Source organism: Lathyrus oleraceus, chromosome 4 (assembly GCF_024323335.1).
Source record: "Lathyrus oleraceus cultivar Zhongwan6 chromosome 4, CAAS_Psat_ZW6_1.0, whole genome shotgun sequence".
Lineage (NCBI taxonomy): Eukaryota > Viridiplantae > Streptophyta > Magnoliopsida > Fabales > Fabaceae > Lathyrus > Lathyrus oleraceus.
Genome location: NC_066582.1, coordinates 72,084,108 through 72,104,136, shown reverse-complemented (window position 1 = coordinate 72,104,136; position 20,029 = coordinate 72,084,108). Strand labels below are relative to the sequence as shown.

The window sequence follows — 20,029 nt, the reverse complement described above, 5'->3', positions numbered from 1 at the left end:
GCAATCGACTTACAAGGTTGATGGCGATGCATGAAGCAATCGACTTACAAGGTTGATGGCGATGCATAAAGCGATCGAACTACAAAAGGGTGGATGAATACGTGCTGGTTCTGTTATGTTTTGAAAAATGATCACTCGACGTTGGATCGAGGTTTTGGTCTTGTTTTGAAATGGTTATCGAATGTTCATTTTAATTCTTGTATTAACAGATGAATAAAGAATGAAAGAATAAATATTATACACTTCATGGGAGAGGGATACATTTGTTATGAATGGGGGTTGACATGGCAATCAAGCAATATAAGTATATGCCTCATACACCATACAAATAGGCCACAGTTAATCAAACAGTTAAGATATAAACAAGTATATAATCGAATCAAATAATCAAAGAATGAAATAATAAAGCATTAAACAATGTATGAGTGTAAGTGCAAAGGAACTGACTCATTGTAAGGAAGCCCAAGAGTAAGCTATGTGAGGTTGATGGCGATGCTTAAAAAAACAATCGACTTACAAGGGTGTGAAAACGGGCTCGATATTAATTCGAGAGAATATGATTTTTATAATTTTAAAATGGTTTTGAATGAATGATGAAGTTAAAAGAAAACAAGTTTGCATTATTAACAAATGAAACTATAATTATAATACAACATAAACATGAAAAAAATGAATGCAGAAAAGAAATGTTATATATGGATATCGAACCCACTACATAAGGGGAGATGAACTAACTTCATCTCCACCCGGCCACAAGCTACCAGTTATGAAACTATGACCAACAAGCACCCCTAAACTAACCGAAACCCTCAAAGAGAAAAAGAAACAAGCAAAAGGTCCAAGCATGGGCCACTGGACTGGGATTGACTAAGCCCACGAATCTTAAGTTCCAAACTCGGGTAAATGGAGGGGTAGCAAGGGAAAAGAACGATCATCAATAGCATTAGTGATATGGTGCCAATTCCAAAACACACTTTCTTCTCCCAATACTCAAAGGCTTAAAACAGGGATTGTTGAGGAAACCAACTATGCACACAACCAATGCAAAAACCGGTATTGAGAGCTAAAAACAGTTTTCAACACAGACAACAACCTTTAGGGTCTAAAAGGGGGCGAGCTATAACTCAAAAAATTCGCTTGAATCGGCAAACAGGGTACCGACAACGCAAACAAATCCAAAAAACCAAGAAATCAATAAAGCAAAAATGGATTTTCGACCTTCTTGGAGGTTTGAAGGAAGAAATGAAAGAGAGAAGATTTTACCACTGCCTTACGATTTCGGTGATATGCCGACGAAAAAGTGTATCCAGAGTAAGTATCTTCGTTCTGCTTTGTTATTTCTTGTTCTACCTTCTCTTCTTCTTGATCTTTTAGGTTTTTTTTTTGAATTGTAGCCACCGATTTTCGTCTCACTGATTTCTTCTGTATTTTTGGATTAGGGTTTATAGCCTCTATTTTTCCGCCTCCTTGTTTCTCTGTGAACAGTGGCCGCCTCAAACCTTTAGAAATTAGGGTTTTTTCTCCTCTTTTGATTTTTTGCCTCTCAGTTTCTGTTGTGCTCTTTTTTAAAAATCTCTCCTTCTCTTACTGATTTCTCTCCTTTTATATTTCTGTGAATTAGGGTTTCAAAGGTGCCTTTGGTAATCCAGAAGAGTAACTCTGCAAAGCACTTTTGATGTTCAGAAACTGGATTGACCCCTTTGATGTATGGATTTGAGACAGGTAATCTGAGCATCTGAGCATTCCTCTCTGTTTTTGTTTTAATTCCCATTTGGGAATTTCTGGATTTTGAATTTTACTGCTTTGAGTAATTCTCTACCTTTTACTGCAGTGAATTTTTTTAGAAAACTCTGTTGATTTGGTTGAGGTTCAATGGCTGAGTTACTTGGAAGTGAAGAAACAAGGGAAAACACAACCAACATGGTGGTTGGATGATGAATTCCTTTAATCTTCTGAGGAGTTGGAGCTAATGCATTAGGTTTGCATTGTATTTGCAGAAGAACACCTTAATTTCATGTGCAAGAATTGTCGGTCTTCTCGAGCCTCACTGTAAGGCCGACGGCCGAGACATCCACAGTTTAGACAATGAATGACATACCGGTCAATTTTCCATTCAAGGCAGGAAGCACTTTACCGGCAACCTTAGCAGCTCAAACACTTAGCAGCAATTTAAACCGATGGCTCAGAGTGCTTTTGTGCTATTCCGGGATCCATATTATGTTGTTTGTTTTGTACTTAAGGAGGTGGAGACGAATGAAATTCAAAAGCAACTGAAGTATATGGGATGTTGAGACCGCGACTTCCTCATTGGAAACTACTTGAGAGTGAAAAGTTACCAAAACTTTGCATGCTACTGAAGAACAAACAGAAGAATGTCTTGCCGGAAACATCGATGCATTTGAAATGAAGTCACCAATACCGAGTGATCTTAATATGCATCACATGGTTGATTCAGAAATTGAGCAAGTTCGCAAACTTGCTGTTATGAACAAAGTTGCTTCAATGCGCCATTAATCGATTCCCTCGTACTGTACGTTGGAATGCAGGCAATGGAGTAGCTCAAGTCTCGAGTTCCTCACGCACAATCACCACAAACTTGAAGTATGAGAGGTGTTCAGTCTGCTTGTTACTGCATGTGATATATTTTCATTGAATTGATGACAGTTGGTATCCTGTTCTTGGCTCATATCAGGAACTTGAAACGCATCTTGTTTGATTCTGCTCTGTGAAAGTTGAATTTGAATTATGAGCAATATCTTCCAGAGTCGCTTCAGAAGACTCCTTGGTGTTATCTCCAATAGCATCACTATTCCGACATGAATTCTCGGTAGCCTCTATAAGTTGGTCCTATTGAACCTCAGACACAGATGATCCTGAACTTCCGGAGGCTGCTTGAATCCATCTTGACCAACTGTTGCAGTTCCGTATCTTGTCACCCTGCACTTCCACATTTTTTACAACTCCATCTCGAATATGATCAATAATAGTCGGTACTGCTGTCAAAAGGGTGGGCTTCAAGACAGTAACATCTCCCTTGGTTCTTTTGATTTGCCGAGTCCAGGCTTGGAGAGAAAACCATCAATTTCGCAACTCTCAGATATACATAATGACATGGGTTCCAAGCAGTTGAAAGTGTTCATGGCAAGCACTGATATGATGTTATCTTTTAGAGAATCATTTCCTTGTGTCTTAAGTACCACAGGCTTTGCATTTTTGCCAGTAGTGTTGGTACAACCAAATCGAACACCTTTTGCAATAAGGGCATATGCATTCAAGAGAGAAACCAACTTGCCATATTCCTTGCGAATGTTCCGCTTAAACTCTTTGCTTCGCACCACAAGATTATAGAACAACTTTTTAACTGTGACAGCTGTTCCAACTTGCCGCGCGGTTTTCATTTCAATGTCAAGTTTCCAAGAGCACAAAGAGAACTCGATGCCTCTCCTCTAAAGCCAAAAGTAGTAAGAGACTGAAGATCATGAAATTCCGATAGTTTTGAAGTATGATGCTTCAGTGCAAGAACCTTGCAATTGTTTAGGGAAATGCCGCAACCGTTATCGATGACCTGAAACCATTCTTCACCGAAGTCTTTGAGAGAGATTTTGATGTCGGTGGCGCCGGCGTCTAAGCTATTTTCGACAAGTTCTTTAGCAGCGGAGGAGAGCGATGGATGTAAAGCTCGAGGGTGTTCCGCAGCGGTGTTGAGTTTTTTTATGACCTTTGATGCTCTTGGCATTTGAAACATGAGTTCTGCCATGGCCATTGCCAGTGCTAGGAGCTTCTGTGTTTGTAGGCCCAACACCAACCTCACCATCACTAATCTGTACTGTTTCTTTCTCCGATGATTTACCGAGATAGCACCAGCACCAAGGGATTATGCTGCACCTTAATGACGCAACAAGTGTTACATCAGTAACTGCATAGGATGCACGTAATGCATGAAAGTCAAGTGACCGATCCAGATGGTGTATCGGGACAGCAGTAAGTGTTCCAAATCTTCCATTAATGCGTCCAACAATTTTATGCACCTGGTTTGTAAGCCTTTGATGTTCGGAGACATCTGTCCTAGCAGGCGCAACAATTTGCAGCAAGACGACTTTATGGTTATTGGTATATTGGTAATTGGCTTGGGTGTTCTGTGATTTCCTGCCACAGCGTTTGGCTAGCGGCTTCGGTGTTACTCGCCGTCGGCGTTGCCGTCAGGGACTTGCTTTTGTATTTTTAACAATGTCGTTTTGCTCTTGATTATTCTGAATCAACACATTGTTGTCACGGCTTGCATTCGTTTTCTGCGGCAATGCTCGGTTTATAATTGGTTTCCGGCTTTGGTGGTGAAGACAACCCAAATTTGCTCCATGTGATGATTCCATTATTAAGTGCAGATGCAATAATTTCAGCATATAGAATGGCAAGTGTTTCAGACTGGCATGACACGCTGTTCACTGAGCTTTCGTATCTCATCTAGTTGTATCTATGAGAAGAATGGTTGGTTCAGTTGAAGATGTCCTCTTCACATTCTCAAGATCATATAGCATATGTGCAGCAACACTTGAATGAGCCTTTACCTTACTGTTGTAAAGCTCTTTAGAAGACCAATCCATGATAAGTTGATGCATCCGAAAGTTGTTATCTGATACACTATAAAACCGGCAATTTCCTGTCATGGACCCGATAATTCCTCCCTGTCCATCAGGTTGATAGCACACTGCGGTGACAAAATGTCCTTGAGCTCAATATCTGATGTATATTTTGATTATGGCTGACAGTTTGTTGCAATCTGATTCTGGTCAACTGTGTCAACAAGAGGCTCTGACGAGGCTTGCTTCTTGATGCAGCTCATGTTAAATCCATATACATTGTTCCAAAACTCAATTTTATCTTCTTTGTAGTCTTTATCTTCAATTGCAGTTAGATGGAGGGTTGCTATATCAGGTAGCACAACGCCATCATCCACAAGCCATGTATCACGTGCATAGAGCACAGAATTTAACATATTCTCAAACAACAAAAAAAAATATCCCATCCATTCAGAAATGATTATATCAACTTTAGGAACAGGGAGTTCAAGTTCTTCAATCTTCCCTTTCAAAACAGTTATAACTTTAGAGTAACCATTAGTTTCAACTATCTGCTTTGCCATGTCAGCCATATCAGAGCATTCAACGGCATAGACATGTTCTGCACCTGCTTTGGCACAGAATAGTGACAAAATCCCAGTTCCGGCACCAACATCAAGAACTACTTTATTCTTGAATAAAAACCTATTTTGATAAATAACATTTTGATATGTCTTGGTTCTAACATTTCTTCATGAATTCCAAAGTGAGAGTAAGAATCAAAGTAGTAATCAAACGCTGGTTTTGTCATTTGAATCATCAAGTTCGCAACCACCCATGGATTGGTCAAGGTTCATTTTTGGTATTTTCTTTGTAAATGGACAGTGTATTGATGATCATGATGAAATTAAGGGTATTAGAATTTAGGGTTGACTTTGGTCAAAGGTTGACCAAAGTCAACAATTGGTCAAAGTGTCAATTTTTGTGTATTTTTTTGTATGGAATCAAATGTAATGAAATAAAATTGAAATGGATTAACAAAATGGTTTGAAGTTGGTTTCACAATTGGTTTAATCATAACTTGAATGTTTGACTCTTGAAAAGAAAAATAACTTGACTGATAATGTGTATGAACAAAACCATGAAATAAGACCATAAGGTTAGGGCTTGAAAGGAATATCCATGAACCAAAACACGACTGGCAAGTGGCTAGAAACACAAGAAACTTGGTTGTTCAGATGACCCAGACCATAGATGCACCCACAATCACAACACCATGACTTTGAATCAAAACCAATCCTCATATAAAACCAAAGCAAGGTCAGGCCAAGCATGCCAAACAAACATAAAAAAATTCAGGAGCAAAATCGGGGTATGACAGTATCCCCACAGAGTGCAGTGGTGGTTCTTATCCCCCAGCAATTCCCAGGTGGATCGGGTGCAAAGGAGGCTTTCCCTAGCAAGGGTTACCTTTTCCCAGTAGCAGCGCTATTCCCCAACAGGGTGGGATCGGAGTATTGCCGAGTTCCTTTCGGCAGAGTGCCTTGAGCTCCCCAGAAGAGTCCCTTGAGGGGGATACTTTTTATGCATTCATCATGTAGAGTAAGCATAGCATATTGCATAATAAATCGCGTAGCATTTCCATAATTATGGAGCATTACGCAGAAAAAGTCATGCATCATTGCAAGCATAGGCTAGTCTCAAGCTGTGGTTTTTGTTTGAGAGGTGGTTTTGACAGAAGTTGGAAGATGTTACTCTGATGGGTTTAGCATCATGATGTTAGATCAGCAATATTCCCCAGTAGTGCGATGCTGGAGGAAACTTTTCCGTCGGACAGAGATAGAAATGTTACGCGATCAGCGCGACTCGAGCCGTGGTTACCGCTTGAGATTTGGTTTTGCCGGACAGTGAAGACGATACTCCGAGGAGTTCAACATTGTGAGTTCGGAGCAACAGTATTTCCCAGTCATTGTTTAATGTCTGGTCGATCATTGTTTAATGTCTGGTCGATCATTGTTCGATGTCCTGTCAACATCCTTGTTTGATGTCCTATCAACATCATTGTTTGATGCCTGTCAACATCATTGTTCGATGTCCTGTCAACATCATTGTTCGATGTCCTGTCAACATCATTGTTTGATGCCTGTCAACATCATTGTTCGATGTCCTGTCAACATCATTGTTCGATGTCCTGTCAACATCATTGTTTGATGCCTGTAAACATCATTGTTCGATGTCCTGTCAACATCCTTGTTCGATGTCCTGTCAACATCATTGTTTGATGTCCTGTCAACATCATTGTTCGATGTCCTGTCAACATCAGTGTTCGATGTCCTGTCAACATCCTTGTTTGATGTCCTGTCAACATCCTTGTTTGATGCCTGTCAACATCATTGTTTGATGTCCTGTCAATATCCTTGTTTGATGCCTGTCAACATCATTGTTTGGTGCCTGTAAACATCATCATTCGATGTCCAGTAAACGTCGAGTTATTTCCCAGTCATCAGTTAGTGTCTGGTCGAGTTTTCTTTGATGCCTGTAAACATCATCATTCGATGTCCAGTAAACGTCGAGTTATTTCCCAGTCATCAGTTAGTGTCTGGTCGAGTTTTCTTTGGTGCCTATAAACATCATCGTTCGATGTCACGTAAACGTCGAGTTTCTTCCCAGTCATCAGTCAGTGTCTGGTGGAAGGTGTACCCTCTGATATGTCGCCCTCAGGGTGGTGGTTGGTGTTATTTCCGACGTTGTCAGCGGAATTATCAAGGAAACAAGATGTCGGGGTTCAAATGCGGTGATCTGGGATCACTGGCGCGAAGGAAAAATTTCGGGGTTCAAGAAAATCAGAAAGAAATATAATCCCCAGCGGATGTGTGGTGTTCAGACCATGGTTATCCCTGTGTTACCATTTATTTTGGTATCCAGGTCGACGTTGCTGTTTCGGTGTTCAGGCCGACTTTCTCCGTTCCGGACGGATTCTTCAAGATTGTGTTTCTTTGCCGATTCTGGCAGGCGGTGTTAATTATTTTCCCATCAGAGTGCAAATTGTTCGTCTGTTCTTGGTATTCAATCACTCTTCATCCTGATCATCTGAAAGCCGAGGTTGTTCATATCGACAGGTTCACAGTGGATTGAATAGGGGCAGCTGTAACACCTCAAAATTTGCCCTCCTCTCTTGGGACTAGCTTAACATATTACATATCATTTTTTAGGTCATTAGGCATTGCATATTGCATATCATGTGGTTACATTGTGCAAGTCATCCTCCTAAGTCTTGATCAGAAGATAAGAGGTCATGGTGCAAGCTAGTGTTTCATTGGACTGGTCATTAATCATCTGAGGATGTGGAGGTCCAAATTAGGGTTTCGTGATTCTCAAAGGAGATTGGTCTTCATCTTGGTGGAAATGATACATCATCATCATCATGGTTTGTCATCATCAAGTGTTTGATCAAGACACCTTGAGATTAGGGTTTTGACCACTGGTCAACCCTAATTAGTTGCATTGGGCCAATCAGGGCATAGTAAGGAGAAGGGGTCTACAGTGGATATGGGGATCATCATGTGGTTTTATTGAGATTATTGAGGCTAGGGTTTCATCCTTGAGCCATTTCATCAGAGAATTGGGGCTCAGATTGATCAGTGCATTGCCAAATTCATCTATCAGTTGAAAAAGTCAACTGTGGTCAACTGTGCTTGATTTTATGGATTTGGAGGTGGGAGAGAGTTGGATACACTTCATTCATGTTGAAACAAATGTTATTTGACATTTCAAAGCTCAAGAATGAAGAAAATAAAGTCAGAACAAAAATTGCCAAAAATAGAAAGTGACTTGTAATGGAAGTTTCCAAAAATGGAAAGTTTTTGACCACAAAATTACATGTCCAAAAAAGCTTCAAATGAAAATTTGTTCAACATGAAAGTTGTAGATCTTAGTCTCACCTTTCCAAAAAGTCCAAGAACTTGAAATTCCCATGTATGGTTGGCAAGTTATGGTCCATTCAATTTCAAAAAGACCCATAATCAAAGTGGCATAACTTTCACATGGAGTGTCCAAAATGAGTGATCTTTTTATGAGCAAACTCCATTTCACATGTACTTTCATGGTGCATAATCAAAATTCATCAAAAATGGTCAATGCAAAAGGTCAATTTTCAAGTGCACTAATTAAAATCCAAGGGCAAAATGGTCCAAGTTGAGAAATAATTGGAATTTTGGAATGAGAGTTTTTGCAACACATCAAAAATGCCAAATAGAAATGGTTTGAACTGTCATGAGTTGTCAAGGATCAATATTTGGCTAGGCTATTTTTGAACTCTCACTTTAAGTGCATTTTTGGCATGGCATAGTGAAAATGAGAAATACAAGGCCAATTGACATGAGACCAAAGCCAACACATTCCAAATGGCATTTAGAAGATGTCTGAGCTGTCACATTGCTGTCATATAGCCTAATGTGAAATGTCACTTTTGCCCTTGCATTAAGAAAATGGCATTACACTAATTAACTCATTTTGGCTAATTTGGATTAAAAGGATGATTAAGGGAGAGTATAAAGCTCTAATTATAACAGAATGTTAATCACAATCACAATTCTCAAGGTTTCTAACTGATTTTCCCTCCAAAAAGTGCAAAAACTCAAGAAACTTCATCAAACTCTTTTGATCCAATCTTCACCAATTCTCAATCATTTTGCAAAATTCTGGCTGAAAACTCAAAGGACTCGAGCTGGCCTTGACTGCTACATCACACACCATCACTCTTGAGCTCATTGGAAGCCTTATGTCACCACTGTAAGCACAGAACACAGGCTGTTTTCAAAGAGCTCTTCCATGGCAGATATTGTTTAGAGCTGTTTTGAGCCTTCTTGAGTTGAAGTCTTTTGACCATTCACCAAAGCAAACCTGAAGCTTCATCTGTTTCATCACAAAACGACCAAAGAATCACTGAATCACGACTGCACTTCACTTGTGGTAAGAACTCGATTCTCTCATTTCTTAAAATTATGCCATGCTTTAGTTAGATTATGCTATGCTGGTCATTCTGAAACTTGAATCCATGAAAATGATTGAGTGATGAGTGAGAAATTTGATTTTTAAGATTTATGTTCAAAACATGTTTTGGCTTGGTTCTTGGTTGATAGCTTGATTCAACGAAAATTAGGGTTAGATTCATGATGTGCACTGCTTGTTGGTTCTATTGATATGTTGTTTTGCCATTTCTGGAAAATAATTTTGCACGATTTCGATTGAAGAAGATGATGTGTGTTGTTGCTTCATAAAACCCTAAACACATTTTCCAGAATTTCGTGTTTGGTCTGTTTGCATGAACTTAACACTGTTCTATCGCCATGTCCAATAGCCGTGTGCCACGTCCCAAAGCCATATGCACCGTTTCATTAAACTCCCTCCATTATTACAAAAATGCCATCGGTTCCTTTTATTTAAATTAATTCATTTTATTTGTTCAATATTTATTTCATTTTGATTCAACAAATTACAAAAATCATATCATCATCATCTTTGATCCAATTTTCATGAAAATTTTTGCATTGTGCTCTGCTTGATCCCTACTTATTTATCATGATTTTTCCTGATTTTTTGGATAAGTGGATTTTTAATGGTATTAGGGTTCGTAACATGTGACAATATTTTGTACCTTTTACCAAAACATTTGTGAAATGATGATGCATTATTCAATGGCCTTGAAATTTTTTGTGCACAAACTAGACACATTCATGGTGATTTTGGTATAGAGTTTATGAATTTATCATCTCTGGTCATTGAGTTATGATTTTTTGAAGTAGGGTGTGACAATTTGTGTCACACCATTGATGTGCAACTTCATGATTTTTATTACCATGCCTCTTGACCTCAAAATGCTTTGATTTTTTGCATGAATTCACTTGAGTATGTCTAGTTTACATGTGATTTTTTGTGGATTTGTTTGTGGCATTTTCCAATTGATTGAGATTTTTCTCCCCTGTTTGGTCTTATGTTGACTTTTTGTGACACTCCATGCCATTTCATTTGTGAAATTCTCATACTTTATTAGATGGACATGAAATTTGGTATGTGATTACTAGACATCTTAAGCTTTGCCATGGTGTTGATCCCATTCATTTATCATATGTTATCACTGATTTATGAATTTTTGAAGTTGATGCATGTTTGGTTGACTTCTTTGAGCATGCTTGAAATTGTTTTGACTTCCTGATTTTCATTGACTATCTTCCCATGATCCAATTGAGCTGAAATTTTATATTCATGTCATGTTATGGATTATTATTGATCATGAATTATTTGATGATTTTTGGAATTGTTTATGATTGGTTTTGAATTAAGTCTTGCTGTTGACTTCTATGAGCTTTCATTTGCCATGCTTTGACTTCTTTTGCTTATGAAATGATGATGATGCATGATATGAACATGAAACCAATTGAGTTTGCTTCTTGATTGTTTAAACTTGACTTTGATTGGATATCACTTGCTGTTTTGACTTTCTCATTCTCTTTTGACCCTAGGCTTGTCCTAGTGGTCTTATTGCTTATGTTTGAGTTCATGTTTTCAGGTTAAGCAACAATGCTCCAAAGAGATCATACAAATTGATTGAGATTGATTTGTTTATCATGAGCTAACCTCTTTGTTTTGTAGGTTGCTTGGCTCATATGCCTTGAGACTTGTGCATTGCACAGTTATCTGTTTGTTTTGACTGTTGATTCCTACCTCCTTTTGCTTTAACTTTTGAATTGTGTACTGATTCTGTTTGACTATTTCAGGTACCATTAGTTGCTTAGTTCTTTAAGAACTTGCTTTGCTTTGCTTTATAGCAATTTGCATTGAGGTATAATCCCTTTTCTTCATGTAGTCTGGAAGACCTGGCCTGTTATTTGGCCAGGCAACTGTCTGAAGTCGTCCTTAAGAGGCAATGCTTGTGTGTGTTTATATTTGTCCCAAGCAGGAAAAGTCCTTCAAATAAGGCAATTGGTAGAACCCAAGAGATAAGCAACCTATCTCCTACTATTCTGTGAGTCTTCTCCTTGCTCCCATTACATGGCTGTAGCATTGAGATCCAAGCCCAAGATCTATAGAGTCTTACTTGTGGAGAGAGTTCCTACTTTCTGAACTCCCACACCTTCTGATATTCAAATGCTCTCCCTGAACAGGGATAAGAGCAATGAGGCACACCCCTCATATCCTTTCATCTGCTCCACCTTAGCCCCTCAATGGCAAGGTTAAGAGCACCATTGACCCTATTCCAGTTGGCTTCCATGCCTAACCCTTTTGTATGAGCCTCATTGTGTGGTTATAGTGTGTGCTGATTGACTTCATTGATTGATCACTTACTTCATATACACATGTTTGCTTGCATGCTTTGTGCACTCATCATTGTTTATTGCTCATTAATGCATAACCATCTCATTTATCTTTATGACTTATCATTGTTGTTTACCCATTGAGAACAATTGTAAGACCATTCTTTGGCCATTGTTTCTGTGATATGGAAGTGAGTTGTAAGACCATTTCATTGGCCACTCATATTATCTTTGCTTGACGCATTTGTTTGTTGTATGTGAGGATGCAATTATAAGTCCCTGTGATGTGGAATTTGTATTCCCAGGACCATACTGTGGAGGTTAGAATAAGCCCAGACAAATTGGCATCTGATATCCATGTTTTGCTTCTGTTTGTTTATGTGAGGATGCAATTATAAGTCCCTGTAAGTTGGCATTTGCTTTCCCATGATCACATGTTGCTTTGTTTGATTGTATGTGAGGATACAATTGTAAGTCCGTGTAATTTGGCATTTGTTTTCCTAGGACCATACTGTGGAGGTTAGAGTAAGCCCAGATAGATTGGCATCTGACATCCATGTTTTGCTTTTCTTTGTTTATGTGAGGATGCAGCTCGCTGAATCGAGTCTTAGGCAGTTACCTCTTTGCAATGGAACGGACTACATGCCACAAGATCGGAGACGCTCAGAAAGGTCTAGAAGAAATGGGGAAGCTCTGCCCTAGAGTTGTCATGCAATATGTACTTAAGTGTTAGGATTTACAAATGGGAATATCTACCTAATGTTAGCATGCAAAGAAAATGGGAATTCTACCTATGTTATCATACAAAGGGTTCTATCTAATGGGTGCTACCTAATCGGAACAAGAATCGACGAATGGAGCAAGGAGAAGTGTTAGGGATAAAGGTAGATGGCGATGCATGAAGCAATCGACTTACAAGGTTGATGGCGATGCAAGAAGCAATCGACTTACAAGGTTGATGGCGATGCATGAAGCAATCGACTTACAAGGTTGATGGCGATGCATAAAGCGATCGAACTACAAAAGGGTGGATGAATACGTGCTGGTTCTGTTATGTTTTGAAAAATGATCACTCGACGTTGGATCGAGGTTTTGGTCTTGTTTTGAAATGGTTATCGAATGTTCATTTTAATTCTTGTATTAACAGATGAATAAAGAATGAAAGAATAAATATTATACACTTCATGGGAGAGGGATACAATTGTTATGAATGGGGGTTGACATGGCAATCAAGCAATATAAGTATATGCCTCATACACCATACAAATAGGCCACAGTTAATCAAACAGTTAAGATATAAACAAGTATATAATCGAATCAAATAATCAAAGAATGAAATAATAAAGCATTAAACAATGTATGAGTGTAAGTGCAAAGGAACTGACTCATTGTAAGGAAGCCCAAGAGTAAGCTATGTGAGGTTGATGGCGATGCTTAAAAAAACAATCGACTTACAAGGGTGTGAAAACGGGCTCGATATTAATTCGAGAGAATATGATTTTTATAATTTTAAAATGGTTTTGAATGAATGATGAAGTTAAAAGAAAACAAGTTTGCATTATTAACAAATGAAACTATAATTATAATACAACATAAACATGAAAAAAATGAATGCAGAAAAGAAATGTTATATATGGATATCGAACCCACTACATAAGGGGAGATGAACTAACTTCATCTCCACCCGGCCACAAGCTACCAGTTATGAAACTATGACCAACAAGCACCCCTAAACTAACCGAAACCCCTCAAAGAGAAAAAGAAACAAGCAAAAGGTCCAAGCATGGGCCACTGGACTGGGATTGACTAAGCCCACGAATCTTAAGTTCCAAACTCGGGTAAATGGAGGGGTAGCAAGGGAAAAGAACGATCATCAATAGCATTAGTGATATGGTGCCAATTCCAAAACACACTTTCTTCTCCCAATACTCAAAGGCTTAAAACAGGGATTGTTGAGGAAACCAACTATGCACACAACCAATGCAAAAACCGGTATTGAGAGCTAAAAACAGTTTTCAACACAGACAACAACCTTTAGGGTCTAAAAGGGGGCGAGCTATAACTCAAAAAATTCGCTTGAATCGGCAAACAGGGTACCGACAACGCAAACAAATCCAAAAAACCAAGAAATCAATAAAGCAAAAATGGATTTTCGACCTTCTTGGAGGTTTGAAGGAAGAAATGAAAGAGAGAAGATTTTACCACTGCCTTACGATTTCGGTGATATGCCGACGAAAAAGTGTATCCAGAGTAAGTATCTTCGTTCTGCTTTGTTATTTCTTGTTCTACCTTCTCTTCTTCTTGATCTTTTAGGTTTTTTTTTTGAATTGTAGCCACCGATTTTCGTCTCACTGATTTCTTCTGTATTTTTGGATTAGGGTTTAAAGCCTCTATTTTTCCGCCTCCTTGTTTCTCTGTGAACAGTGGCCGCCTCCAACCTTTAGAAATTAGGGTTTTTTCTCCTTTTTTGATTTTTTGCCTCTCAGTTTCTGTTGTGCTCTTTTTTAAAAATCTCTCCTTCTCTTACTGATTTCTCTCCTTTTATATTTCTGTGAATTAGGGTTTCAAAGGTGCCTTTGGTAATCCAGAAGAGTAACTCTGCAAAGCACTTTTGATGTTCAGAAACTGGATTGACCCCTTTGATGTATGGATTTGAGACAGGTAATCTGAGCATCTGAGCATTCCTCTCTGTTTTTGTTTTAATTCCCATTTGGGAATTTCTGGATTTTGAATTTTACTGCTTTGAGTAATTCTCTACCTTTTACTGCAGTGAATTTTTTTAGAAAACTCTGTTGATTTGGTTGAGGTTCAATGGCTGAGTTACTTGGAAGTGAAGAAACAAGGGAAAATACAACCAACATGGTGGTTGGATGATGAATTCCTTTAATCTTCTGAGGAGTTGGAGCTAATGCATTAGGTTTGCATTGTATTTGCAGAAGAACACCTTAATTTCATGTGCAAGAATTGTCGGTCTTCTCGAGCCTCACTGTAAGGCCGACGGCCGAGACATCCACAGTTTAGACAATGAATGACATACCGGTCAATTTTCCATTCAAGGCAGGAAGCACTTTACCGGCAACCTTAGCAGCTCAAACACTTAGCAGCAATTTAAACCGATGGCTCAGAGTGCTTTTGTGCTATTCCGGGATCCATATTATGTTGTTTGTTTTGTACTTAAGGAGGTGGAGACGAATGAAATTCAAAAGCAACTGAAGTATATGGGATGCTGAGACCGCGACTTCCTCATTGGAAACTACTTGAGAGTGAAAAGTTACCAAAACTTTGCATGCTACTGAAGAACAAACAGAAGAATGTCTTGCCGGAAACATCGATGCATTTGAAATGAAGTCACCAATACCGAGTGATCTTAATATGCATCACATGGTTGATTCAGAAATTGAGCAAGTTCGCAAACTTGCTGTTATGAACAAAGTTGCTTCAATGCGCCATTAATCGATTCCCTCGTACTGTACGTTGGAATGCAGGCAATGGAGTAGCTCAAGTCTCGAGTTCCTCACGCACAATCACCACAAACTTGAAGTATGAGAGGTGTTCAGTCTGCTTGTTACTGCATGTGATATATTTTCATTGAATTGATGACTGTTGGTATCCTGTTCTTGGCTCATATCAGGAACTTGAAACGCATCTTGTTTGATTCTGCTCTGTGAAAGTTGAATTTGAATTATGAGCAATATCTTCCAGAGTCGCTTCAGAAGACTCCTTGGTGTTATCTCCAATAGCATCACTATTCCGACATGAATTCTCGGTAGCCTCTATAAGTTGGTCCTATTGAACCTCAGACACAGATGATCCTGAACTTCCGGAGGCTGCCTGAATCCATCTTGACCAACTGTTGCAGTTCCGTATCTTGTCACCCTGCACTTCCACATTTTTTACAACTCCATCTCGAATATGATCAATAATAGTCGGTACTGCTGTCAAAAGGGTGGGCTTCAAGACAGTAACATCTCCCTTGGTTCTTTTGATTTGCCGAGTCCAGGCTTGGAGAGAAAACCATCAATTTCGCAACTCTCAGATATACATAATGACATGGGTTCCAAGCAGTTGAAAGTGTTCATGGCAAGCACTGATATGATGTTATCTTTTAGAGAATCATTTCCTTGTGTCTTAAGTACCACAGGCTTTGCATTTTTGCCAGTAGTGTTGGTACAACCAAATCGAACACCTTTTGCAATAAGGGCATATGCATTCAAGAGAGAAACCAACTTGCCATATTCCTTGCGAATGTTCCGCTTAAACTCTTTGCTTCGCACCACAAGATTATAGAACAACTTTTTAACTGTGACAGCCGTTCCAACTTGCCGCGCGGTTTTCATTTCAATGTCAAGTTTCCAAGAGCACAAAGAGAACTCGATGCCTCTCCTCTAAAGCCAAAAGTAGTAAGAGACTGAAGATCATGAAATTCCGATAGTTTTGAAGTATGATGCTTCAGTGCAAGAACCTTGCAATTGTTTAGGGAAATGCCGCAACCGTTATCGATGACCTGAAACCATTCTTCACCGAAGTCTTTGAGAGAGATTTTGATGTCGGTGGCGCCGGCGTCTAAGCTATTTTCGACAAGTTCTTTAGCAGCGGAGGAGAGCGATGGATGTAAAGCTCGAGGGTGTTCCGCAGCGGTGTTGAGTTTTTTTATGACCTTTGATGCTCTTGGCATTTGAAACATGAGTTCTGCCATGGCCATTGCCAGTGCTAGGAGCTTCTGTGTTTGTAGGCCCAACACCAACCTCACCATCACTAATCTGTACTGTTTCTTTCTCCGATGATTTACCGAGATAGCACCAGCACCAAGGGATTATGCTGCACCTTAATGACGCAACAAGTGTTACATCAGTAACTGCATAGGATGCACGTAATGCATGAAAGTCAAGTGACCGATCCAGATGGTGTATCGGGACAGCAGTAAGTGTTCCAAATCTTCCATTAATGCGTCCAACAATTTTATGCACCTGGTTTGTAAGCCTTTGATGTTCGGAGACATCTGTCCTAGCAGGCGCAACAATTTGCAGCAAGACGACTTTATGGTTATTGGTATATTGGTAATTGGCTTGGGTGTTCTGTGATTTCCTGCCACAGCGTTTGGCTAGCGGCTTCGGTGTTACTCGCCGTCGGCGTTGCCGTCAGGGACTTGCTTTTGTATTTTTAACAATGTCGTTTTGCTCTTGATTATTCTGAATCAACACATTGTTGTCACGGCTTGCATTCGTTTTCTGCGGCAATGCTCGGTTTATAATTGGTTTCCGGCTTTGGTGGTGAAGACAACCCAAATTTGCTCCATGTGATGATTCCATTATTAAGTGCAGATGCAATAATTTCAGCATATAGAATGGCAAGTGTTTCAGACTGGCATGACACGCTGTTCACTGAGCTTTCGTATCTCATATAGTTGTATCTATGAGAAGAATGGTTGGTTCAGTTGAAGATGTCCTCTTCACATTCTCAAGATCATATAGCATATGTGCAGCAACGCTTGAATGAGCCTTTACCTTACTGTTGTAAAGCTCTTTAGAAGACCAATCCATGATAAGTTGATGCATCCGAAAGTTGTTATCTGATACACTATAAAACCGGCAATTTCCTGTCATGGACCCGATAATTCCTCCCTGTCCATCAGGTTGATAGCACACTGCGGTGACAAAATGTCCTTGAGCTCAATATCTGATGTATATTTTGATTATGGCTGACAGTTTGTTGCAATCTGATTCTGGTCAACTGTGTCAACAAGAGGCTCTGACGAGGCTTGCTTCTTGATGCAGCTCATGTTAAATCCATATACATTGTTCCAAAACTCAATTTTATCTTCTTTGTAGTCTTTATCTTCAATTGCAGTTAGATGGAGGGTTGCTATATCAGGTAGCACAACGCCATCATCCACAAGCCATGTATCACGTGCATAGAGCACAGAATTTAACATATTCTCAAACAACAAAAAAAAAATATCCCATCCATTCAGAAATGATTATATCAACTTTAGGAACAGGGAGTTCAAGTTCTTCAATCTTCCCTTTCAAAACAGTTATAACTTTAGAGTAACCATTAGTTTCAACTATCTGCTTTGCCATGTCAGCCATATCAGAGCATTCAACGGCATAGACATGTTCTGCACCTGCTTTGGCACAGAATAGTGACAAAATCCCAGTTCCGGCACCAACATCAAGAACTACTTTATTCTTGAATAAAAACCTATTTTGATAAATAACATTTTGATATGTCTTGGTTCTAACATTTCTTCATGAATTCCAAAGTGAGAGTAAGAATCAAAGTAGTAATCAAACGCTGGTTTTGTCATTTGAATCATCAAGTTCGCAACCACCCATGGATTGGTCAAGGTTCATTTTTGGTATTTTCTTTGTAAATGGACAGTGTATTGATGATCATGATGAAATTAAGGGTATTAGAATTTAGGGTTGACTTTGGTCAAAGGTTGACCAAAGTCAACAATTGGTCAAAGTGTCAATTTTTGTGTATTTTTTTGTATGGAATCAAATGTAATGAAATAAAATTGAAATGGATTAACAAAATGGTTTGAAGTTGGTTTCACAATTGGTTTAATCATAACTTGAATGTTTGACTCTTGAAAAGAAAAATAACTTGACTGATAATGTGTATGAACAAAACCATGAAATAAGACCATAAGGTTAGGGCTTGAAAGGAATATCCATGAACCAAAACACGACTGGCAAGTGGCTAGAAACACAAGAAACTTGGTTGTTCAGATGACCCAGACCATAGATGCACCCACAATCACAACACCATGACTTTGAATCAAAACCAATCCTCATATAAAACCAAAGCAAGGTCAGGCCAAGCATGCCAAACAAACATAAAAAAATTCAGGAGCAAAATCGGGGTATGACAGTATCCCCACAGAGTGCAGTGGTGGTTCTTATCCCCCAGCAATTCCCAGGTGGATCGGGTGCAAAGGAGGCTTTCCCTAGCAAGGGTTACCTTTTCCCAGTAGCAGCGCTATTCCCCAACAGGGTGGGATCGGAGTATTGCCGAGTTCCTTTCGGCAGAGTGCCTTGAGCTCCCCAGAAGAGTCCCTTGAGGGGGATACTTTTTATGCATTCATCATGTAGAGTAAGCATAGCATATTGCATAATAAATCGCGTAGCATTTCCATAATTATGGAGCATTACGCAGAAAAAGTCATGCATCATTGCAAGCATAGGCTAGTCTCAAGCTGTGGTTTTTGTTTGAGAGGTGGTTTTGACAGAAGTTGGAAGATGTTACTCTGATGGGTTTAGCATCATGATGTTAGATCAGCAATATTCCCCAGTAGTGCGATGCTGGAGGAAACTTTTCCGTCGGACAGAGATAGAAATGTTACGCGATCAGCGCGACTCGAGCCGTGGTTACCGCTTGAGATTTGGTTTTGCCGGACAGTGAAGACGATACTCCGAGGAGTTCAGCATTGTGAGTTCGGAGCAACAGTATTTCCCAGTCATTGTTTAATGTCTGGTCGATCATTGTTTAATGTCTGGTCGATCATTGTTCGATGTCCTGTCAACATCCTTGTTTGATGTCCTATCAACATCATTGTTTGATGCCTGTCAACATCATTGTTCGATGTCCTGTCAACATCATTGTTCGATGTCCTGTCAACATCATTGTTCGATGTCCTGTCAACATCATTGTTCGATGTCCTGTCAACATCATTGTTCGATGTCCTGTCAACATCATTGTTTGATGCCTGTAAACATCATTGTTCGATGTCCTGTCAACATCCTTGTTCGATGTCCTGTCAACATCATTGTTTGATGTCCTGTCAACATCATTGTTCGATGTCCTGTCAACATCAGTGTTCGATGTCCTGTCAACATCCTTGTTTGATGTCCTGTCAACATCCTTGTTTGATGCCTGTCAACATCATTGTTTGATGTCCTGTCAATATCCTTGTTTGATGCCTGTCAACATCATTGTTTGGTGCCTGTAAACATCATCATTCGATGTCCAGTAAACGTCGAGTTATTTCCCAGTCATCAGTTAGTGTCTGGTCGAGTTTTCTTTGATGCCTGTAAACATCATCATTCGATGTCCAGTAAACGTCGAGTTATTTCCCAGTCATCAGTTAGTGTCTGGTCGAGTTTTCTTTGGTGCCTATAAACATCATCGTTCGATGTCACGTAAACGTCGAGTTTC

At 39.4% G+C, this 20,029-nt stretch overlaps 2 pseudogenes; both read right to left on the bottom strand.

Moving 5' to 3' along the window:
* Positions 1-4,753: 4,753 nt before the first annotated feature.
* Positions 4,754-5,413, bottom strand: LOC127136082 (probable protein arginine N-methyltransferase 1; annotated as a pseudogene).
* Positions 5,414-17,561: 12,148 nt separating this feature from the next.
* LOC127136080 (probable protein arginine N-methyltransferase 1) lies at positions 17,562-18,222 on the bottom strand (annotated as a pseudogene).
* Between the last annotated feature and the right edge of the window lie 1,807 nt (positions 18,223-20,029).